The 25,456-nt window shown below is 50.5% G+C and overlaps 1 protein-coding gene across 8 annotated transcripts in view; it reads left to right on the forward strand.

The window, feature by feature from the left end:
* Positions 1 to 25,456, forward strand: part of LOC143152402 (bromodomain adjacent to zinc finger domain protein 2B) — a 190,844-nt gene that overhangs the window by 80,020 nt on the left and 85,368 nt on the right. For all 8 annotated transcript variants that reach the window (XM_076322472.1, XM_076322478.1, XM_076322477.1 and 5 more), the window contains exon 2: positions 3,929 to 4,009. The gene's annotated coding sequence lies outside the window, so the exon portion shown is untranslated. The remainder of the gene's footprint in view (positions 1 to 3,928; positions 4,010 to 25,456) is intronic.

A 25,456-nucleotide genomic window follows, 5' to 3' on the forward strand; every position in this document is an offset into this window, starting at 1 on the left:
GCCGTTTAAATACTCGTTACGTCGGGGTTAGATTGATGCCACGTTGCGCGGCAACAATTATGTCAAAGGCAGTGCCTCGGTGCGTAGAAAATCACCGATTCTCGTCTAATCATCGAAGTTAACACGTTCCGCGCGGCGTCGTTCACGGTTGACCGACACCGACTTTTCATTCAAGCCGAACACCGCGGTGAAACGCGTTCGTAACGTATCAACGGGCTTCGCGGATAATGTACGATTTTTCTTACATCGGTCTACGCGGAAAAAAAGAAAAGCATTTCGCGCTAACGAGCACCGTTCGCGCGGCACGCCACGGTCTCGATATTCCGCCTAATCGAGCCGTCGTTGCCGATTCTCGAACCGAGCGATCGAACTCGGCGGTAACTTCCAACCGAACCGACTATAAGAAAAACGTTACATAAACGTAGCCTCCCGGGTGCTTTCTTTCCGCGTAACGGTCTTCTGAAGTTGCGCCTCGCTGGAAGTGTTTGAAGTGGACTTCTCGAGCGAAGAGACGAACTTATCCTCTCTCGGCGACCGAGAAGATTTGCGTACTTCGCGGGATTCGTATCAGCGCCGAGGCAACCGGGGATTTTTTTCTTCTTTTTTCTTTTTTTTTTTTCTTCTCTTTCCAGAATTGTTATCTCGCTTGTGTACAGTACCGCGCTGAAACTCGCTCGAATTAACCCAATTACGCGTTCCATGCACGGTCCACCTTTAGAAGATATCGTTCCCATTGGCGGAAAATTTTCCTTCGCGGGAAAACGGAGCTCTTTGCGGACAAAGTAACCCGTGAACGTTCTTCGGCTCCCGGAGGCGATACTTCGGTTCTTCGTTATCGCCTGAAAAACTACGCGAGATCGTTACTCTACCCTCGGTTGGAATTTTTAATCGGTTCACTTTTTTAGAATGTCCCTTTAGCGAAAAAATCGGAGCATCGAGGGTACGTTCGAACGATAGTTCGAATTTAAGAATATTCTCAAGGTAGTAGTCGTACTTTAGCAACACCTGATACGGTCTACCCGTGTCCGGGACAAGGTGACCAGAGTCGAGCGCTCGTCGAAACAGTCTTCCCTTGGCTTTGGACGAGAACAGTCGTACCGTTCCATCTGTTGAGCTCCCGAATCGTTGACGGATAGCACGAATCGATCAACCTCTAGCCACAACGGACTTGTTACGACCAAGTAAAACACCCTTAACGACCCACACAGCCACGCTCTTCGAACGGCTATGAAACTCCATTGTTTAAACCTGTGGATCGTTTGCTTCTGGGTTCGTACACGCTCCCCAATTAGCAACGAATCGAGCATCTCCGATGTATCTTAATCGCGATCGATCCAATCGAACGGGAAGTATCCCCGAAAGGTTCGAAACGTGTCGATTCATTCGTCGAGAGTTTCGAGCGACGCGAAAATTACATTGCCGAGAAATGGAACGAAAACAAAGAGGTGACGATCTTGGAGCAGGTGTGGCGAATAAATAGACACGGTTACTCGACCTTGGAGTAATCTGGCGTCGACGAACATTGGTTTACGGGCAATAAAAGTATACCAGGGCAACGCGTTAGCTTCTGTTTACTTTCCAACTGACTCATCGCGCAGGTATCGACGTCAGTGTCCCACAACACCGCGTACGATTCGTATCGAAAAGTAAGCAGCGGGGTCGAGCGACCCGAACGGAGCAACGAGGCAACCACGTCGGTTGAAATTTATACACTCGTATATCCGTATTACACGATTTCGATTTGTTACTCATCGCGAGATATTTCCACGCATTTATTAGTTACGGTAACACAAAAATATATACGTTACGCTCGTCGAACCGTCCCATCCACCGGCGTTACTTTGTACGATTCCACTCTATATACGTTCAATTTCCATGTTTTTTTTCGGTACCGACGCCGGAACCATCGCACCGGTCGATCCGACCTATTTCGAGCTTCTTTTTAAAGCCGCTCGACTACGGAGCGCGTTCCTCTAATTTCGAACGTACTTCGATACGAATAGGTTTAGCCGGCCGACAGTATCGGTGTATTTTCTACTCGCGTCGAAACGAATCTACGAGCAACCGAGACAAATATTGCGCACGGTCGCAACGCAGCACAGTCTTTCACCGTGTAAAGATCCTAGAAAAAAATATCGGTGAAAAAAAAGAAAGAAATTCCGTCCACTTCGATTTCAACCCCCGTCCCTCCCCGTTGGTCGCGACATCGCCGACCAGCGCACAAAGGCCGGAATGTACGCTCGATTTCCAAAAAATTACCCTCCGAGGGATTCGATTTTTCAACGGAGACCACGGCAGGGTCGAATCTTACCCAACGTCGACCATCGATGCCCAAGGGTCGTTCCACTTCACCGAAACGACCGAAGGAAGGTAAAAAAAAAAAAAAAATTTCATCTAATAGTCGGGGTGTCGGGTACGAGCACACGCGTGTACACACACGCACGCACATATACACGCGCGCGCGCAGCGGTGGTCGATACCAGCCCACAGGGGGGGACAAACGAAGCAAACCGGTAACAATTATAAAAACGGGGGCCCGGTCGATGCGTTACAAGCCTGGAACCAGCGACGCCGCGACAGGAATATCCCGCGCGGCGAGGCGGTGATCATCGATCGCGTGTGTATTCCGGGTACACGAAGGAGGAGGAGGAGGAGGAGGAGAAGTAGGAGGAGGAGAGGTGGTGGTTCCATCGAGGATATCGCGGAAACCTGGCCTCTGCTGGCTGGTGGCTCTCTCGAGCGAGGACTTCCGCGTTGGAGAAGACGCTAGCGCGCGGGAATGCGCGCGTATAATGGCGCCCGGGTAGTAATGCGCGTAGTTAGAGGCGAAACCGTGCCACTCGCTCGCTCTTAACCGAGCGCGTTCCAGGCAAAAAACTGGTCGCATCCGCGAGACCCCGACGACTACGACTACGACGACGACGACGACGACGAGGACGAGGACGAGAACGACGAGAACGACGAGAAGGAGAAGAGATTCCGTCGTTGATGAGGATCCGATGATGCACGCATCGAAGCACAGTCAGCTGGAGGAGCAAAGGGGGGTAGCTGGTCGTCGAGCATGCAAATTGCCACTCGGAATGATCGATAATACGGTTTTTACCGCGGCCCCTTACCGAGAAAGAGAGAACGACCCAGCGAGCAACGGAGAAAGAGAGAGCGAGAGAGCGAACGAGAGAAGGGTTACCGGCTTCCGAATGCAGTTTTGATAAGATCGATAAGGGCGGCTCGAGTCACCGATACCACCCGTGTTCGAACACGGTTACCCCCCTCTCGACTCGTCCCCCCTTTAACGTTCCCAATGTAATACTTTGTCGTAATATATTCTAATTTATTACGCGCGCAGGTAGATTTTAAGTGCATAATGATACGGCGCGGCGACTTTGTAATTACGGGTTCTCGGGCCCTGTTTCATACGTGGGACGGAGCAGGGGGGGGCCAACCGAGTAACCAACCGACCAACCCCCCTTCCCGGTATTGTGTGCAGAGGATATCACGGTTTTATCGACTTCCTACGGGGGTTCGCGTTATTACACTCGTGCCGTGGAAAAGACCGAACCGTTGGAGCGATTATTCAAAACTGAGAGCAAGGAACGCGCGCCGAGTCGCGCCTCATGGTCGACGTTTCGTGGCACGTTGTGCCTGCCACCCGAGTCTGTATCGGGTTTTGTTAAGTATCGGTTCGCGAGACGGGCGGTACTCGGCCCGTTTCACGTGCTAATTTCTTCCTGGTGTACGCGCGCCTAATGATATCGTTCGACGCTATCAATTATCAGCTGCGCGCGGGGTTCGTGCGTTCGTCGACGCGCGCGGCGATTCGAAACGATGATGGAGATCCCGTCGCGTTCGTTCGGGGTGTCTCGTTTTACTATAGCGTTTCTCCTTTACGCGACGATTTCGACTAATTCTTTTCTCGTGTTCTGCGCAGGGTCTCCCGTTTGCGAATCGGAAGGATGCCCGATGTGCCCCCTCGTGGTTAGCCGGGAAAAACATGTGATCTTCATTCAGGGTGAGTACGCTACGATCGAGTGTATCTTTTACTTTGGATTCTATTCCTTTATCGTTCGAATGTGGAATTTCCTTTCAAAAGTATTCGACAATGTCTCGCTAGTCGCGGGACCGATTTCATGGGTCCACCGTGAACTAGTAAACATCGAAAGAAGCAATAAACATACGTCGTGACTTTCGATAGTTTTGAAACCGCGATTAAACCAGTAGAGCAACACGTTGCGGTGGTGTTTGGTTTTATTCGCTCGAGACTCCGTAGTTTTTCACTCGAGCGAAAACTTTCCCGAACGATTCCAGCGCTGGAAAACTATGAAATTCGCGTACAACGCGGCATCGACCGGCAATTGTTATCGGAGAAACGTTTATTACGCGAACTCGCGGTGCAACAACTGTTTCACTCTTCCGGACGCGACCGATCGAGCGGTGCGTTTTGTTTTTTTCGGGCTCAAGTATCCCTACGATCGCGTCACACTTTCGATGGACGGGGATTAGGCGATCGGTTGCGATAAAATACGTTACGCTGGTTGCGCAACCGTGTCTCGAGATACAAGCGGGAGATTTTGAAACCGTTCTAATACGCGTTACGAGAACACGATCTCTCTTGGGTTTCGTCTCTTTCGAGAAAGAGTTCGACGACGGTCCCGATTTGCGTGGGTGCTGTGAATTTCCACTCGACTTTACCATCGAACCGTTAATTTCTTTCTCGTATACTTAATTAGGTTGTCCAAGCGACGGATTCGGTAGTCGGTAGCGTTTTACGGAGATTTGACCGATTTCGTAGGGACGAACGAAACGTTCGACGAATATCGATGTACTATTAAACGAATAGGAAGTGTAATTTGCGTCGATGATTGTGAAAGTGGCTTGCGTCAGTTTTATCTCGTTATTGATACAACGTCGATTGGATGTAACACGGAAGAAGCGATAAATTCAATTTTTTCAGATTTTTTCTACTCGGAGCACTTTCGTAATTATTGGGCGTCTGTAAAAATAGTAGAATCTATCGTCGGATCGTTTAATTGTCTCCTTTCTTTTCTACGATACGGGAAAGTACATCGCGTGTAATTTTTACGATTTCTAGAAAAAACCGGTAAAATCCAAATTCGTTCAGTTTCTTTTTCGGGATTCTTTTCTGTCTTTCTCTTGTAATTTTTCAAGATTCTTCGAGGAACATTTCCGTAATGTAACTCCGAGCACAGGACAAGATACCGTGTAGTTTTAAACGAGCCACGACTCGGTTATTTAGCTCTCGATCGAATTTACGTCTCGGATAAGTCGCTTTAATTCGTCGTTAATTAGTCCGGTGAAATATTTCCCGAGTCTGTTTAAGGAACTACACGGCTCGATGAACCGTTCGCGGAAACCGCTGTAAAAATGAAATCGCGACGAATAATTGATACCCAAAGATAGAGAGGCGACGGGTTTTCGACTCGAGTGGAACTATAGTAAATGGAATTAACGAAATAATTGATCGAATCGGTTCACGAGTTACCGATCGTCGAATAATTACACCAAAATCGAATACAAAGTACAAGGATCATCTACGAAACAAACAGCGAGGAAGAGATCGTTTCTGTTTGCACTGAATTTCGTACATTGCAATAAAATCGTATCCGTTCCTGAAAATTACAATACGCGAGTCACTCGATGCGCTTCGTCACGGAATAGAATCTCCGATCGGGAAAATTCGCGAGAAGGTTGCACGATCTCGATCCAAAACGGACGATCTCGTCCTTGCGTAAAAAAAAAATGCCCCCTTGGTTCCGCAACGCGTTAAGGCGAAAAACGTGGAAGAACCGAGACGGTTGTAGGAACGAGGAAACATCCGCAATACCACGAGCGACCGTGGAGGAAGGAAAGGTTTCCACGCGGAGGAGAGAGGTTTTAGAGGGCAGGAGGAGAGTTGGTTTTTGGCAAGGAAAAACCGCGTCGGCGCTATCGATCCCCCGGGGCCGGTTCGATATTTGGGACGAGGCTGACCGGCTGCTGCCAAAATTTTTTCTCCTCGAACGTCGGTAAATTTCCGGGGTAAACGCCGCCGCGGTGGCCAGCGGTGGAAGAGGCAGACCCAGAGAACTTCTCCCCGATCCTTTTGAGAAATCGCGCGAGACTCTCGTACGGCGTCCTCTCCTCGGGGTGGTAAACCCGTTCCCCGTGGACGACTATTTTCGAGGGAAGCCGAGAGGGAGGGAGGGTGGGGTGCGCGAGAGGCGTGGAGAGGGGGGAAACGAAATGGGTCTCCGGTCCGTTGACGCTCTCTCCTCTCCTCTTCTCTCCTCTTCTCTCCTCTTCTCTCCTCTTCTCTCTACTTGGGTGGCGTTTCGGTTCCTCTCCCGTAGCGAGAGAGAGGCCTTCGTTTCCCCCCGCGCGCGCTCGTTGGCTATCGATCGCAACGAACGAGCCCTTCTAACTTATTCAAGGTATCCCGATTCCCCGTCGATGTTGTCTATTCTATTCGCGGCTCGACGCCGCGAATACTATCTGTCCGGTCCCGTAATGGAAATAGAATGCCCGCTCGAACGGCATGTGACGGTCCTCTAATCGAATGGAAATGCCGAATTAGAAGCCGTCGATGACGCGCGCGGGCACCGACTCTCTCCGTGGCATTCCGGCCCATTAGAAGATTTTATTCCGTCGGTCGTTAGTTAGACCTCCCCTTCTCTTCCACCCCGTCCTGGTGAGCCGTACCGACCCGCTGAATGATTAACGAGTTCGGATACGTCCGTTTCTGGTCGGCTTCGGGTCGCGAAGGGTAGGGAGGATTCGGATTTGCTCGAACGAAAGCCTTCGTTGACGTTCCTCCCGTCGTGGAGGTCTTTAATTCCCCGGGGGAGTCGGAGAGAGGGGGCCGGAGAATTCTCGAGTATACGGTGTTTCGTCTCGCGCGAACACTCCGCGAATCGTAGCAGCTTGGAATATTTTTTAACTACGTCATTTCTCTCGTAACGTCTTCAAAATAGGGGGTCCGAGGACGTTAAAAGTAACCGAGTTTCTCGCGCTCGAAGCGGCTCCGAAAGGAGAGCGAGTTTCTATTTTTTTTTTTCGAAATAACGAAACAAACCCTTTCGAAGCGTCTCCGAAAACGAAGTTTGGAACATTTCGGAGATACACTTATCCGGGGAGGGCGCTCCGAGAACGCGTCGAACGCGCTACTTCTCCCGATGTTTCGATTCTCGAAATCTATTCGCGATACAGGGAGATGGAAATATTTCTCGAACGAATCGTTTCTCCAGAGTGGCTCGCGACGGTCGTTTCCCGAGAAATAATCACGAACAATGCGAGCAAATTGGTAAAGCTCCCTCCGGTCTTCAACGTTGGGGTTAAACGACGGCTCTTCGGGGGATGATCGATGATCGTTCGAGACACGAGGAACGGAGACGTGTTTTCGAGAGAATCGGCCGCGAAGCGACAGAAATTATTACGACGAGTGTACCGCGTTTAAATTCAGTGTCCCCGAATCTTCCATTCGCTTCGAGGAACCACCGATCGGAGCGGAAACTCGACGAGGCTCCACGTTAGAGGACCGATGTCTCCGAATCGTTTCTTTCGCGATTACCTGGCCACGTGGGCGTTGACGCGCCAACAGAGGACACGGAGGAAAATTTAAAGAAACGTAAATCGGAACACAACCGACTCTTCGAGCAACGTCTCGAGATCGTTTCTCTCGCGATTCGGTCACACGTGGGCGTTGAGCGCCAACGGAGTAGACGATCGGAGTCGAAATTCGAAAGAGGGTAAATTTAGACACGGATTTGTCGCGGATTGGAATTCTTTTTCCGCGTGATCGGTAGGAAGAGATCGGTCGCGGCTCATCGATACGCCGGAACGATAATGGCGACCGTTCCAGCGTGGCGGTTCGCCCGATACTTTGGCATTGTATAAACACAGCTAGCAACGGGCCGGACTAATTAAGCTTAATTACGGTCACCCGATCCCATTAATTAATTCGTCGTCCTCGCACCTGCCTGCGCGCGGAGGATACCTATTACGAGAGCCCGAGCTTTCCGTTATCCGTTTTCGAATCTTTCGGAAACAGGGAGTATCGATTAGCCGTCGCGAACGCTCGGGGAGCTCGCCTCGCGACCGAATCGACGCTACGTTCCGCTTTCGCGAAACTCCTCGTTATCTGGGATCCGTCGTTCGGGCAATAAATCTATGCGCGTCGCTGAAAAGGTCGGATCGGTTATCTGGGCAGGTGGCGACCGAAAGTTGATCGAGAAATCCGCGCCGAAGTGTATTGCCTTGAGTATCGCTGGGCACGGTCATCGATAATTGAAACTGGTTTTCGTTCGAGAACCTGCCCTGATTAGCGACGACCGACCGACACGGGCTTCTCGAATCGCGACATTTCCACGCCGCGATCTCGAAAACGGACCGAACGGAGCACCGCTCGTTCTTAACAACGATCATAAAATTACAAAAATTCTCAAACGTTTCCCTTCGCGGAGAACTCGAGAAACTCCAGCAACTCTTGTTTCAATGTTTCATCTTCCAACGGAGATTTTCATCTTCCACCGTTGCTAACAAAATTTGAAAAATTCTTGTTCCTTTTCGCGGGGAAGTCGAGAAGCTCGAGCAACGCCTGGTTCAATTGTGGATCTTCCACCGGAGGTGACAAAATTTGAAAAATTCTTCTTTCTTTTCGAAGTCGAGAATCTTCCAACTGAGATTTTGATCTTCCACCGGAGGTGACAAAATTCGAAAAATTCTTGTTTCTTTTCGAAGTCGAGAATCTCGAGCAACTCCAGCTTCAATTTTGGATCTTCCATCGAATATTCTCCCAGTCCAGAAGATCGCGCGCTACAATAACGACACGGTACCCTCGGCTTGGAATCCACGGTACGTGGGTTTCCACGCGGAGGGTTCGATCATCGAGCGACAGGGTGGGGTTAAAGCGATCCCCTTCTTTCGCGACATTGTACGCGATTCCTCGCGGCGACTGTTCGTCGCGGTCTACAATTTCGCAATAAGTCGATCCGGCATTAATGGAAGCACGGTCGCGCGCGTAGTTACGTAAAGCGTATGGTACACCTCCTTGTCCGATCGGAGTCGAATTACGCGAGTAAAAATAGAGGCGGGAGAACTTGGTCGGTGTCGTGCAATCGAATACCGTAATTGCACTTTTTAGCGCGTACCCGTGCCACCCGAGAGCCCGCCGAGGACGTTGAATTCCTACGGTGCGAATGAAAAGTATAAACGGGAAAAAAAAACAGCACGTCGGGGGGACGCGTTGAATCAGGGGGTCCGTCGAGGCGGATCGTCGCGACGCTTTCGAGAATTCTCGAGTCGCATCGTTTCTTCGCCGTACTCGGACGGAAGACTCTGGCTGGAGCAAATATTGGACGAGTCGGTAGGATCGACGCGTTCCACTTTCAAGATGGAGCGTGTCTCCTCTCGATCGATCCGTCCTTTCGATCACTGGGAATACGAGATCGATGGAGAAAAATTGCAACGCGAATAAATATCTAGGAAAGATTCTCGCCGAAAGTAATCCATCGTCCGTAATTCTCATGATTCGTTCCCGTAGCGGTAAATCCGGTCGTAAGACGGCAAGGTAGAGAGGTTGACCGATTTTCAAAGCGGTCTTTGAGAATACGCGGCGCTCGTCTTTCCCAAGTCGAAAACCCGTGGCATCTCCTCCCTGAACGGGGTTGGCGAGACCCGTCTCTCGCGAACGACGCGGCTGAAACGCAACCCTCTCCCTCGTTCCGTAGTCGTGGTCCCCCTCCCCCTCCCCCCGTTCCTCGTCCCCCCGTTCCCCCGTCGGCCGTAGTCCGCAGTCTCGTCGTCGGATCTCGAGATACGGATGCAAGTACGGTGCACACGGCGACACGGTAACGGCGCAGCGGCAACGGCGGCAACCACGGGGTTCTAAAATTGCGAGAAGGGTGGAACACGTGCATGGGGCTCGCGGCGGAGATACGTCGATACTTCCTCCGGCGCATTAGTCGTCCGACATCATCGACTAACTATCCGACGTGCCGGCAAACACAGAGCCACCGTTCGCCGGAGCTGCAGGCGATCCCGGGATACAACTGCCGCAGAATACGAATTACAGAGCGAGGGAGCGGCGAACGGGTGCGGGGAAACCAGCGAGCGAAGCCAGAAGCGGGGAAGAGCCGAAGAAAAGATCGATCAGGCTCCATTGGGTAACATTTATTCGGCGTCCCCGTCGCCGACGTGCCTCTCGCGCACGATACGGAGCACTCGACGCGCTCACGTGGACCGATTCGCGAATGGTTTCGGATAAAAGAGCGAACGAGGTAGAAGCGAAATCGGGAAAGATGCCGTGGAATATGCGCGCCTCCGTATCGCCACGGAGGACCGCGAAACAACTCGAACATCGGTACCCGGCCACGTTTACGCGATCGTTGCGTTTCCTTTTTATTTTCATCCGTTCGCGACCTCTCGTGCGGCGCGAGCGTGGATACCGAGGGCGTAATTTTTACAAGGGTTTCCGAAACCGCGCACGGAAAAAGCTGCAGATTTACCGAAATAAATCCATCGGCTCGGGAGCGTAAATCGGGACGGAATATAGAAACCGAGGACGGTTTTACCAACGAGTTTGCCAGTCCTACGCGTTCCTCGTACCGCGGTGAAGGAATCCACCGTGACGTCGTTTTCGGGCGTTAGGGAAAAGTAACGCGCGCAACCAGAGTCCCGTGTCTCTCGACGAGAGAGCCGATTGTTGTTATTTTTACCCACCGAGGGATACTAACGTGCGACACGAATTGGAATTCTTATTCGCGGGACGACCGAGATGAAATTCGGAACTATCTTATCCGGATATAATTTTCCTCGTCAAGTTTCTTACCGTTAATGTTCGGAGATACGAGAACATAGAGTCGGTGGGAACGACTACAGAGATTTGCGCGACTCTCGGCTAAGTTCCTTTTAAAACCCAAAAGACAAACTATCCAAACTTTCGACCCGCCATCGAAACGCGGACAGTCCCCGAAGCTAACGTTTCGCGACGGGTAACGACGATTCGTTGTTGCAAAAGAATATCGCGCGTGTTCGCGCACGTGAGAACGCGGCTTTAGTCCAGCGATCCCGGTCGATCCCCCTCCCGGCTCGTTCCATCGAAACTCGCGCTCACACCGGCGCGTTCGAAGTAGTTTTCGCGTTGCGACAACGTTTCGAGACGCGATAACAGAGATGGAGAGAAGATAGGAGTATCTAGACCGACGATAAGAACACCCGCCACATGTTTCCATGGTTCGTCCACGTTCGCGTCGATCCTCGTGCTCAGTGGACGATGGGACGATGGGACGATGGGACGATGGGACGATGCTGGTGTCCCGTTTCTCGGTGGCGTCGATTCGAGGACCGGCAGCGATCGGGTAGCACCGCTCGAGCGCCGTGCGTGCATTTGCTTCGAATTGGCTGCGGTGCAACTGCAGCAGTACCGAAGGGTGAGGCGGAAGGCACGCATATTTCCGAGCGTGACGCACCTTGGACGCTGGGCTTGGCTCACCGGCCGAGAGATATCGGCACGCTGCTTTGTGCACGCGCGTGCAGACGGTCGCGCGTAAAGCCGCGTCCATAGGGAAACTCGTTCTCGTACGCTCGAGGAGAAATTCGAGCGACGAGCTCGGTTTCCTTTTCGTCGCCGCGATTCGATTCTGTGGACGATCTAGATCGATACCAACTCCCGTAACGGTGGAATTTTTCAATAACGTTTACAACGGTGGATCGTTCCGAAACATCGAGACTTTGTTCACTCTCGTTGGGACGAGTCCGTCGATGGAAATTATTTTCCATCTCGCGATCTCCGTACGACCTCGAGCGGCCGAAACATCGGGCGTTCGCTCGGTCGATACCCCTCCTAGGCCGATAAGACACGGTGCGTGTAAACGGTCGCCTCCGCCCGGAAAACACGACCCGGTGCGATATTTCCGCGCGTAAATTCGCTCCCGATAGGTGCGGCGATGCAGAAAACGAGCGCGAGATTCCGGGGCGTCGCGCGGCCGCGCTGAGTAAGCGATTTAATTTTATTCCGGCCGTAAGATCCATCGGTGCTCTCGGTTATAGCGGCGCGGTCCTCGTAACGCTACGAGCGGGTATACCGTGGAACGACGCTGTCCATATTAGACGCGACTGGCAGGCGCCGCTAATGCCGCCACGATCGGCTTCGAATTAACTATTTACAGGCGGTAAAAAGTCGCGGGCGCGCGATAATGAAGACGCGCGCGCGCCGCGTCTCCAACCGGCTGTGAACGCTGCGTAAAGCGAACGAGAGCCTCCTCCTCCTCCTTCACCTCCTCCTCCACCATCGCGAGCGCGTTTTCGCGCGCGGGCGAACGAACGAGCGAACGAGCGAGCGAGCGACTCTTCGGCTCGTCTCTCGGGCGAGTTCGCTCGTGGAACACGGTCTTCTCTCGCGCGTTCTCGTTCGTTCTCGCGAGAGCGAGCGAGTCGGCGTGCGAGCGAGCCAGCCGAAAGAACTGGCCAGACGGAAGAGAGCGGGGAGGGGATAAGATAAAACGAGAGAGGAGGAACGGGCGGGACGCGAGGCGGATAGAGACCCCGAGCGGACACGCACGACGCGTATAAACGGCGCACGCGAATATATACGCCGGCCGCGTCGTATCGCTCTGCGCTCTGCGTGTGTACGTCGCGCGCGGGCCGAACACACGATTAACCGCCGGTTCGTTTTCTGCCGGGGACTCTTTATACGACCGCCGCCGCTTTGCTAACTGCCAACCGGTACGCTAGCTAACCGCTGCCCCGAGAAACGAGCGCGAAAGAGACGAAGAAGGAAGCGGACGGAGACGGAGGAAGCCGAGCAGGGCCGTGCTCGAGCACCCTCGGCACCACGAGCCCCGACTTACAACGGGGAACCCGCTCGCTCGTTTCGCGATACGTCTCCGGATCGTGTGCCCTCCCTTTTCTCTATTTTCTCTACTTTAGCCCTTTCTCTCTCTCTCACTTTCTCTCGCTTCGCGGAGGGATTCTCGATACCTTCGAGAGACGTCGCGAGAATCCGTGGACGCTCGCGGGGTTATTTTCGACCGAGAAAGGATCGCGACTGGCTTTCGCCTATTCGAAACAAATTGAGACGTCGCCGGGTCGAATCCAGCTGAAATTCGTACCAGTCGTCGGCGAACCCTGGGAACGCGAAACAACGAGGGTCGCGAAAGAGGGTTGCGACTGGTTCCGAACAAGAGGAGAATATTTTTATTTGTAACGGTGGTGGGGCAAAATTCGCCGCGGAATCGGTCGTAGGCTTCTTCGGTCGAGAATAAATAGATTCCGTGGCGAAGCGAGCGACGAATATCCGGGGAATACGAGGTTGCGTTAATCGTCGTCCGGCGTTGCGTTCGACGCAGAGGTTCGCGATCCTCCGTGTCTTGTTTTTCTTTTTCGCGTTGCGCACAACCGCGTAAAATTCACGGTGAAGTAAGACCGACTCGTTCTTCGTCTAAAAATAGATCCGTATCGGAATACGTGCTTATCGATATCCGCGAATATGGTTTACCGGTCGCCGACCAACGTTCGACGTCGTTCCCAGAGCACGCGAGTCGACGTAATTTTGAACCCCATCTCGGTTCCAATTATCTTTTCGGTAAAAATCGCGCGACGAAACAATACCGGATAAACGTGGACGTTTTATTTCGCAAAAGTAACCTTTAAGGTGCATCGAACCCGGTACGAGATCGCTGCGCACCGAAAGGAAAAATCTGACTCCGAAAACACGGTCACCCGACTTCGTAGCGGGGTCACGTGACTTCTTAGCGGGGTCACGTGACTTCTCAGCGAGGTCGCGCGTAGTTTCGATCACCGCGTCCACCAGCAACGAAATCTCGATGTTTTTCAGCGAGTGTTGCGCCCGCGTCGCGTTTCTTCGCGTTTCTTCGCGTCTCGACGCTCGTGTTTCGTAGTCCCGTTTCTCTCCCCTCCCGTAAGGAAGATCGCCGTCTCGGCGAGCGTGCACAGATCTGACGCAATCGAGCGAGCAGAGGTTGAAACGGTTGAGAATTCTCTAATTTATTCGCGGTATTTCCGCGCCGTGCTGATATTTCGATACACCGTCGGTCGTCGCCGAGCTCGTTGTGCCCGTGGCTGTCGCGTCGTTGCGACAAATTAGTGGAACGAATTAAAAATACAGTCGTGGTAGAGCGCGGAGTCGAGTCGGGGCAACGAAGGAGCTCTCGTATCGATCCTCCTGGGAGGCAGCGTGAAAATAGTTTTTCCTCGTCCCACCGCGAGTGGCAGTTTGACGGAGCGAGAGCGAGAAAGCGCGCGCGCACGCTCCGGTGAGAGCAAGACGAAGAGAGATATAGACGTAAAGAGAGAGAGACCTCGCTGATATCTCGCGATGCGAATATTCACGATCTCTCGCCAATCGTCGTCGTTGTCCGTGCACCTGGAACTTGCACGTCACCGGACCCGCAGCGACGGAAACGCGCGTCCCAGGGTTCTTTGACCCCCCGTGACTGCATCTGGACAGCCCGGCCGATAATGCATCGAGACGATCGGCGCGTACCACGCGAAGAAAATATCTCAACGACGCTCGTTTCGTTCGTTCGTTCGTTCGTTCGTTCGTTCGTTCGTTCGTTCGGAACTTTTCGACGAGGAACGAAGAGCACCGGTTAGGTAGGGATTCGAGCTCGTTTCGATGCACTTTTGCGCATCGATGATCCGCGCTCGTCGCGGAGGGAACGCTCGACGACGGATAACAATTGGTCGGAGTGCACGAGAGACGAGCTCCCACGTTTGCACGCGGTAATTTCAGCCAGCGCACCGTGGTGTGACAATTTCGCGTTTTTGCACGTCAAGACGGTCGCGTGATCCGTCGCGCACCGGGATAATTGCATCCGCTGCAGCGGAATGAAAAGCGTTAACGCGGCCGCGGTGCATCGATCGTCGACGATGGATGCCATCGGTTCTCGATCCGCCGCGATCCTCCAAGAATATTTTCCAAGCCTCGATTCGAGCAACGCTTCGAATTTTCGGCGGGGTATTTTCAATCGATTTTACACGCTGGGAAAAATTCCTACGATAATTGCTATTATTTTTAGCGTACCGTGGAAACGATTTTCCGCGAGCTTTGTTTCACCGAACGGGGTCGTCGAGCTTCAACTTTCCACCGGACAAGAAATTCTGCAACGTTTCGACGTACTTTCGTCGAGGGAAACTTTCAAATTACCGACACACTGCTCCTCTCAGCAATATTTTTGCGAAGGAGAGGGGATAAGAATATTCAATCGGGGAATTCTTCGCCGAAATTTATTTCTTTTCTTTTCAATTTGTCTTCGTCTCGTGTTCGAAGACCAACCGATCGGCAAATATTCTCTCTCGAAAGACTCGACGTTAGTTACGACCATCTCTTGTCTGTTAACACACGGTTCGACGTTTCTCGGCGGGAAAAAAAGTTTCCGCGCTGCAAAAAAGGAAACGTACCAATCGTTGCTCCGAACCGACGTTCCCCGCGCGTACCGGCGCGTATTCACGGCGAACGTTAAATCGACAAAGATATCACCTTGGTAGAGATTCGCACGGAGAATTTTCCGCGAACGATAAGATGCTTATTTTTTACACAAAGAATCTAGGGACACGTAACGCATAATGTAAGCTCAGACGGCATCGCTGCGCGATGAAACGCCTCGCGGCTCGGCGACTGTTTACTTAACTACGACCCCTTACTATTGCGGCGTGTTTTTTTTTTCGATGACCGGACACCGTCTCGATTCGGATCAACCCATATATGGTAAAAGCGCGAGGGGTCGTATCGTAGTGAGATAAAAAACGGCTCGAGACTCGACTGTTTACTTAAGACGACCTTTACTATTCCGGTGTGTTTTTTTTTTTCGATGCTCGAACGCGGATCTCGATACGACCCTCTACGTTCGTCTTGACCGCGCGAGACCGGTGAATGAAAGTGTCTCGAATACGCGGAACTCGCGTCTTTGATTCTTTCTCGCTCTCGAGAAGCCTCTGGATCGGAGTAAACTGTAAAATTCAGATTGCAACACGTTGTTTATTGTAATACGCAGAGATCCAGCGGTACAGTGATCGTACATACGAAAATATAGAAACCGAATGGAAAGAAACCGAAAAGAAAAAGTACAGCCGAATCGAGACTTTAAGATTTTACAATCTTTAAAATTTAACATTGGACCCGTTTTCTATATCGACGTCTGACATTCTCTGGATCATTTTTGTTATTGTACATCCGTTCCAACATTTCCAGGGATTAAAATATTTCGGTAAAGAAAAGGTAAAAGTGTCTAATCGCACGATTTACTTTTACTTTCGATTTAGAGTATTTCCTCGAGCCGTTTCTCTCGGCGAGGAAGCTTCGAGCCTCGTAACACGAGCCTCGTAATACCGTAGGATTAAGAAAGCACACAGAGCGGTGTATCTATTATAATAATTGGGTCAAAAATGTCTCGCATGTATAGGACCCGTGTTTTTGATACAACGAGAGCGACCGGGGAAATACCAGGAGCCCGGTGTATCTATTATAATACTCTTGTACGCGGTTTAATCTCTTATTACGCTCTACCAATGTTCCACCGGGTACGCCGATAAACGGAGCAGTCTTTGTCTCGTTCAACGATGTGCGTCGATGTACTCGAAATTTCAGAAACGCGTCCCGTATCCCTTGTTCGTCGATTCGTGCGATTATATTAATCCTATAAAATATAACTGTACGAAAATAATATCGCGAAAAAGAAAATAATATCGCGAAAGAACGTTCGGAAGGGCGAGAAATCGAAGTTGCATCAGGGCGCGCGTATCCCTCGTCGAGGTTTCCAAGCGTGGTCTGTTGTTTCGAGCAGATTTCCCCCCAAAAAAAAATAAAAAGAAGAAAAAAAAGAAATTGTCTCCAGCTCGCCTCGAACTCTATTCGGATGATTTTTTTTCCCGCGTAGAAAGCCTCGGGGACACGGTGCGCTGCAACTCGGCGTTTTCGTTACCGACACGCGGTGACCACTCGACACAGTTCGCGGCACGCCCGATCGCGTTTCCACGATATTTTTATGTAACCGTTGTTTATGCAATTGGCGAACCCACCACGGTGTAGCGCTTAACAGCCGCGTCAAGAATCGTTTCGCCTCGTCCGATCTAATTGCGCTTAATAACCGTATATCTCGTCGGGATTGACCCTCCTCCACCGTGTCCCGTGACTTTTCAGCTCGAACGACATTTTATTTTATTATCCATCGACGCCGACGAGAGACCGAGCGACGCGTACGGCCGTGTTTTCGAACGGACGGACGGACGGACATACATACGTATGTAGTCCGCTTCTTTTCGCGCTCGGCCGAGCATTCGACTCGCACTTGACGCGCGCGTGTAAAGCCGAAATCGAGTTTCGGGGATCGCGAGTGCCCGACTCGCGTTAGAATATTAGATTCGTGGCCGCGGCGTCGGGACGCGGGGCGTAAAACATTCACCTCGGCGTGCGTCGGTCGCACGGTCGGGGGACTCGGCGTACACTCCCCACCGAAAATTTTCTCGAGCACACCTGCTCGTTTCGTGTAAAACGCGATTATCGATCCGGTTTAATTAACGTCTGCCAATTTTATCGCACCGTGTTAGAAAAATTGTCCGCAATTGCACCGCGATCTACCCAGTCGCCCGAGATTTAATCCGTATCCGAGTATACCGTTCACGAGTAGAAATAGAAGAAAAAATACTTTTAACGCGATATCTGGATCTTGATGTATGTATACATGTGTATTTTTTCGTTCGATTTTCCCAAAAGCTTCGGGCGCGATGTAGATTTCCAGCGACACGAGAACGACTGGAACTTGGAACCGGAATAAAATAGGTCGTATAATTCAGCCCTGCGACCCTAAGCTGGCGACCGCGCGATACGATACACCCTTGCGTTTAACTCTCCGCAACCACAGCAACGCTGATCGCGCGCACCGGGCTCCGAAAAAAAAAGAAAGAAGAGAAAAAAATAAACGAGCTTCCAGACGCGAGTGGCTTCGCCGATTGAATTCCCGTATCGAGGCGCGCGAACCCTTTCGTCGGTTAATGAAATCGGGAAACGGGGTTCGAGGAAACCGACTACTCGTCCACGCTAAGAATCAATTGAATTTATTATGGACAGTTTAACCGAGCGCGTCCACTCGTTCAACGTCGAAATCGATCGTATCGATCACAGGTGGTGGAAATATTTCATTTCGAAACCCCTCCTCGCGCGAGAACGATCATCTCCGCGTCTCTTCGTCGACTCTCTCGACCGTGATCGCGCCAAGTTCGACGTTAACGTTAACAACGTATCGCCTGGTATTCGGAATTTTTCGAAGCTCCGTCGTACGCTCTCTCGCGCGATCCAAATTTGTCTCGAACTCCAGCTTTATCCGGGAGCGAATCGTTTCGAAACGATTCGCTATTTTTCGAGGTAGGACTGGGAAAAGGGTTAAGAATCGTTTTCGAGGTATCCGTTCGGTACGGGTATCGATCGCGGTGGCGGGCTCCAATTTCACGGCGATACCAAAGCCAGATACCGCGCGCTGCGTGGAGAATACGCTCGTTGGTTGGACGTGCTCGAAACGGCGTTTAGAAGCCTTAAACCTCGGTGCCCCACCCCGATCGAGTTTGCCGAACGTCGGTTCGTTGTTTTTGTTCGCGCGCGTTCCACGCTGAAAACCCTCGGTGACGCGCACACGTAGACACGCGTACGTCTACACGGACGCACACCGTGGAGATGAGATGAGAGAGAGATATATATATATATATATGTATATGTATATGTATATGTATATATATATATATAGAGAGAGAGAGAGAGGAACGCAGTCACAGAACCCGAGGACGAGCGAATCCTACGTGTCCCGGCCGGCGGCAGGACCCTCATCGCGGTCGTCAGCAACCGAGGGGGGTGAGAGGTTGGAACACGGCAGGGGATCGGGGGGAGGGGTGGACTACGACAATGCCCGCCCCACCCCGGTTTCTGGTATCGATCTGTCGCAACGAAAGTCGAGATACCGGCCTGAAAGTATCAGCTGGACGGATAAGCCTGAATTATATTCCCGTTCCTCTGTCTCTCCGTCCCGCTTTGTCTCGCCCGTTGCGTGGCTCTAGTGCGCGAGGAAACGCGACGCTCTCTCGTAACCGACGACGAGAGAACTCGATCGACGCGCCGCCACTGGATCGGTTTCCGCAGAGGGACACCGCGCCGGCCGATTGAGTTCCCGCACCGAAATGGGTAATTATTCTTTCAACGTTTTTTTTTTTCTTTTTTTTTTTATATTCGAAATTCCACTTTGGCGGATTCGAGGTACGCTTTCCTTGGAGGGAGGGATTGTATTTTTTCTTTTTCTTTTTCTTCTTCGAACGAAAGCGATCGAAGAGTTCCAAGTGAGAACCGTTTCTTTGCGGAGATACCTAGGTTCTTGGTGAAAACGCATTATGTTTCTTTGGTGTCGATAGTTATACAGATTTCGTAACTTTCGCAGCTTGGAGAAAATCGATCGATCTCGGAGCATTCTTCGTTGCACTAGAAGCGTTCGAGTAACACGTGTCACGGTTCTACGGAACTCGTGTTTCCAAGTTCGCGGTACGATCGAGCAACAATGAGAATGCAATCGATCGAAAACTCGCGCGATGTTTAATATAAAAATCGAGAAAATTACCCTCCAAAAGCCCGGTTTCTTGTAACGAAACGTTTCGACGTGTTTTCGAAGAACGCGTTGAACGTTCTCGAGGCACGAGACAAACGAGAAGAACGATTTAAATCCCACGCGATCGGATCGCGAGATTCCGTTGAAAATTTGTACGCGTCGCGGTATCCTGTATAGGGACGGTCAGCGTCGTTTCTCCGCGCGGTGCGTTCGAAATCATCGAAACCATTGAAACGTAATCATCGAGCGACGCCGAGACACCGAGCAAAGCCGACAGCTGCGACTCTGTACGGCGTAGGTCGTCGTTATGGAATCGACTTTCACGGACGAACGCGTCTACGTACACGCTAACCTGTGCATGTGTGCACGCGTATCCCTTCCACGGTGCACTCTCGGTGCAGTTGCATGCACGCGTGTTCAACACTCGCGCGCCCACTGGCGAATATGATACAGGTTCGATCTCCGTTTCGCTCGGCGGCTGTTGCTGTTGGCATTTCTGTATCCGTCGCGCGAGCTTCTTCGCGCGTCTCGGCGCGATTAGTACGCGCTGCTCGTGTGGCATTTCGCGTTCTGGTTTCCAGCGAAAGTTCAGTAGCTCCGTTTAACGCGTCTGCGCTTGCGTAAGGGTTGACGAGGTCCACGAGAAGATCGCTCGCGATGACTCGTACGCGATTGCGAATTTTATACCGGGAGTGGGCGACCACCGACGAAGCCCGCGGTCCACGACCGTCTAGAGACCGTAGTAAATTCTCCTACGATCGCCGGATTTTATTCCTTCCACGAGCACCTCTAGGCCGCTGGGAATTCCCATCGACCCACACCGATCGAATCGAGCCCGACGGCCATCTTTTCGACAAGTCCTCTGCCGTTCGAACACCACGGTATACAATTTTTCTTTTTCTTTTAATTTTACTCCACCTTGGGTGAAAATGTTTCGCTAACGAAGTGGGAGAGCTTTTGAACGAAACGCGATTTCGGTGAGTTTAGTCAGGTCGAGATCGAGGTTCGATGAAATTAGGAAGTGCAGTAGTATTACAATTTATCGTGGAACGACCCCCGAGTTAACAATTTCGCGCTGATTTTTAACGGCCCGGAAATCTAGACGTGTAAGGCTCTGTCCGGTCACAAGAGACGTGCATGGAAATTTTTCAAACGAATAATTTGTATAGTATCTCGATAGTGTTACAGTTGAGAAGGTAACGCTATCGAAAGCAAAATTAATCGAGAAGTACTTTGAAAATTTGTGTAAAACACGCGCTGGATCGTATAAAATTATACGTTTCTCAGTTAAAATTAATCTCAATGAGTATTTAATCATTGTTCATCGAGATCTAAATAATCCGTGTACACGGAATTCTATCGGATCGAGATTTCGAATCGATCGAGCGAGTGGACAAATTTTCAAAGTTATTCTCCACGATAAGATATCCAGCGAGGGGGCCAACAAACGATTCTTGGTAAGATCTCGTAACTTATGGAAACGCGGGTTTCCCAGGAACGCTTCGAGAAACCGATAAATCATTTTTCTTTTCACGATTGCGCATTATTCCCGACGATGCAATTGTTTCCCGCTGCATCGTGTACTTTGATTTACCAATGTATTATTCATACCGAGGATCTAAGTTTTTGTACAATTACGATACGTTGTTTTTGTAGCGATTTATCGCGCGCTCGATCGCGCGAGTACGATAAACTCGCATTCAACTCGGTAGGGAGAGAAAAGAAAAAAAAAAGAAAAAGAAAAGAAAGAGGAGCGGTTCACTGTAAAAGAGAGAGTGAATGAAAATGGAAAGGACAGACTTTCGCGTTCGCGACTCCGCACTTTATTTTCTCACAATTTCTTTAAGAACTGTTGGTTGCCTAAGCGTCGCTCGCGAAGTTGTTACCCTATGTACGGTACATAATATGAAGTTGGCCAAACTAATGGCGAAAGTTTCGGCACTGAATGCGCGCGAGTTCGCGTGGCACGGTTTTGCGCGGATTTCGGGCTTCATCTTCGAAAGAAACTTCCGCTACAAAGCGATTAAATCACGGCTGACCGAAATCGAGATCGATGTACACGGTGTCCTGTCGCGAGAACCTCCATTCCCAATGTCGATCCTCGCGTGAAATTCGTAAACGAGAATCGATGGAAATTGTTACCGTTATTTTAATTCTCTCTGCAAGATTTTTCGATCGCGCATCGAGAACGATTTCCCCATTTGCAACGATATATATTTCCCACCTACCTAGAAACGCAAACGACACGCAAATACCGGAAAATATTGTTCCCCTTCGGGAGCGAATAAATCCAAAAAATGAAACGACGTACGAATCGCGAGAAAACATTCCCTCTCCCGGAACGTGTAAATCGAACGAAAAATTGTTTCTCTTTCGAATGCGCTCCGAGAGCTTAATTCGAAATTTCGCGAGAAACGCGCGGGCTTTGGTAAAAATTCAAAATATTGCTTCGAAGGACTAGGTTGAAATTGTCCGGTATATTTCCACGACCGTAAGGTCTGGTTAAAAAATTCCCGGTATCGCTTTTCGAATTTCTGCGCTTAAATCGTCGTCGTTGGTCGTGCAACCAGCAACGATCGATAACAGTTTTGCAACGCTGTCCCGATTCCTGCATCCGCAGTTGGATCCTTAACATTTCAAAGAGTTCCTTTCCACAGAGGAACGAACTCCCGGTGGATCGCGTTTCAGCGTTATTACACCTTATATTTTATTAATACAGCCGGCGCGGCCCGTGGATAGGGGCGCGCGATGGTTTTACTGGGTCGCGAGCGGTTGGGAGTCGTTCCACATACAACGGGCCTTGAGCACGGGTCTCGAGTTTTCAGAGATCAGGCCGAGAGAGGCGAGTCTTCTTTGTCTTCCGGCTAGGAACGGATTCCACTCGACGTCCGTGTAATCGGCTGAACGTATTTCAAGCGTCGTGACGCAATCGGTTACCCCGGCCAGGATCGATCGAAGACGAAATCCCGAGCGAGCGTTCCAAATCGCGGATATACGTTCGAGTGTCGCTGAAATCTCGGTACCGTGACAGGGAATTAAATCGCGAAACGTCGACGATTTCCTTTCGATTCGGATAACATTCGCGGACCAAATACCGTGGAATCTTTCTTTATCCGGAGCCACGTTCCACCGCCGTCGAAACACTCGATTATTCCTACCGGTCCTGCCGCCAAACCTTCCAAACCGATCTCCATCGTTACGATTTCTAGACAGTGCTTTTAATTCAATTTCGGCGAGAGACTGGAGGCAAATGTAAAGAAAAACCTTACGGACGAATCATCGAACATCGAGAACCGTCGACTGTTGGAATCGGTGTGTCCGTGCGGATTTGAAATCAATTTGCAGATCGAAAACGTAACATCGACGAGAATCGACGCGAATGAAAGATTTTCGAATCGGAGATCTCTTCTCGTTGAAGAATTCTGTGCCAATCGTGGTAAGAGTTTTCTTCGAACGATGAATTAAGACTTGTCCACGAATCTCTGGTCTATATATTTTTCATCCGCATCGTTGATACTTTGTCCTCTCGAAGAGTGTCGTAATCCTTAAGAAATCTATATTTCGATCGAAAGTGCGATTGAAAAATATCTACGATTCTTCGTTCGCGGATCGTCCGATGCGAATAACATCGTGCGAGTTCACCGTTTCGTTCCAAATCCTATTGATACCAAGTATGGGAGGTTCTAGAGGGTTTGTTGCTAGATTTTTCGTACTTCGATTTCTTTTCCCACGAGCAACAACACTGTGGACCGCACAGCGGCTTTTATCACCCGCAACGAATTGCCGCGCGCAAAATGACGAAACAGGAGGCGAAAGAAGCTGTCGGTGGTTCGCAAATTACTTTATAATTAAATTAATGACGCGTGCAGGTGCACCCGTGGTCCGCCATCGCGGATGGAACCGGGTAACGCGTTGGACGACGCGGGGCGTTATCCGATTGCGACACGGATTTCCGCGGCGTTCGCGAAATTTCGTTCCACGGGTAATCCGATACGAAAAATCACGCAAATTAATAATAACGAAGTTACGAAGGGACCCGCGGCGACTCGCGCCCGTGAAATTAAAACGTATCGCCAGGGAACGCAATTCCGTCGGCGCGACATTCCGCTGCTGGACATCTCGTCGAAACGGAAACGCGAAACGCGAATAGAAGGATGAAATATGTATTCGGACAACGGCGCGGCCAAGGTTCGATCGTTCCCGCGGAAATTCGAAAGTTGAATCTTGCAAAAAATCCGGGAAGATTATCTTTGGTTTCTCGAAACGTGGACGAAGAAACCCTCGGGCTTCGTGAAGTAAAATTTTTCATTTCAAAGAACGTGCATCGTATTTGGAAAATTACTCTTGGTGTTACTTGGAGCCCTCAACGAGTTGGGATATTTAAGAATTGTTTTTAAAAGGACGTTTCTCAAAGTGTTTCTCGATGAAGGAAACATACGTCAGGATATTTAAATGAAACAAAGATTGTAGGATTAAAAGAACGTGTATTTGCGAGAGTACAAGAGTTCATTTTCAGGTGGATCTTTTCTACATTAATTTTCTACATAATTTTGCATAAAAAAAAAAAGAAACAAATGCAAATGTCGTAGAAGTTGGTTTTGCGACAATTCCAAGCGGAGCTGGATCAAGGTTTTTCTCGACACCTCTCCCCTACTTTCTCTGACCATTGACCAGGAAGGGTCTTGTCCCCGATGGAATTGCGTTAAACTCCAGGAGCAAAAATGACCCAAGAGTAAACATCCTTCCGACTGGTGGAAAACGAAGTCTAGAGTCCTCCGTGGTCGTCCTCGATGATTCGAACGCAACGAGGACCGCTTGTTCGGACCTCTCGGCCAGCCACTGAAGATACTTTTATTATTCACGATCGCTGAATTAACGTAGTCGCACAGGCGTAAACTTTGCACTGGATAACAACGATCGAAAATACCCGTAAGCACGCGACGAAAAGAATTCTCGTTCGAACGCAGAAATTGTCGCGTAAACGAGTCGAGAAAGTTGTACCGCGCAAGTGTCGTCGCTTTCATATTTCGTTTTAGCGATAAATCGATCCTCGTTCAGTTTCTCCGCGAGTAGTATCAATCCTTCCATTTTTGTTCGTTTTCCGACCGTGTTTCCAATTTCGCGCGCCTTGCTCGAAAATTTTTCTCGCGTCGTCTCACAAAGCATCTTCCGTTCGTGCAAATCGCTCTATTTAGGATTCCTTTCGTGTTTCTCGATGAAAATAAATGATCCGTAGGTACCGTGCTCCTTGACACCGAAAAACGATCAAAGTGTCTTCTTTTCGAAACCGTCCGAGTACCGACGCGTTGCCCCGAATCTTCGTCGACAATTATCCAAACAGAAAGAACTGTATCCATAAATTTCCCCCTCTAATTTTAAACTTACGTACACGATCCACCGCAAACATGTACACGTACCCGTAGTTCCAAGGTTGGTAAAAACGGTGGCTTTCCTCGCCGTTAATAGCTACATAAATTTCGGTTGGTTCTCCGACTCGCGTCGCGGAGTATCCTTTTCGTTGGCATCGCGTTACGTACAGCTCGTCGCGATCTTTTCGATCGGTCGTTGGTTCGATCGATCGTTGGTTCGTTGGTTCGTTCGACTCGTTCGAAAATCTGGGACGCCTCGTTCACGGGGAAAGAAGAGTGGAGAACCCGTGCACAAAGGCGGGGAGTGGATGGCGAAAGACGTCGGCGTCGTGTTGGTGGGGAGGCGGGAGGAGGGGAGACGGGAGGGGAAGGCGAAGCCGGCCTGATTTATAGGCAATACCGTTCAAGCGTTTTCACTGCGTAACTTCCGCCGGTTTCGTTCCATCTTGACACGGTGGAAGCGGAATTTCCGGCTTTTAATCGAGTGCCTGG

This window comes from Ptiloglossa arizonensis, chromosome 10 (assembly GCF_051014685.1).
Source record: "Ptiloglossa arizonensis isolate GNS036 chromosome 10, iyPtiAriz1_principal, whole genome shotgun sequence".
NCBI lineage: Eukaryota > Metazoa > Arthropoda > Insecta > Hymenoptera > Colletidae > Ptiloglossa > Ptiloglossa arizonensis.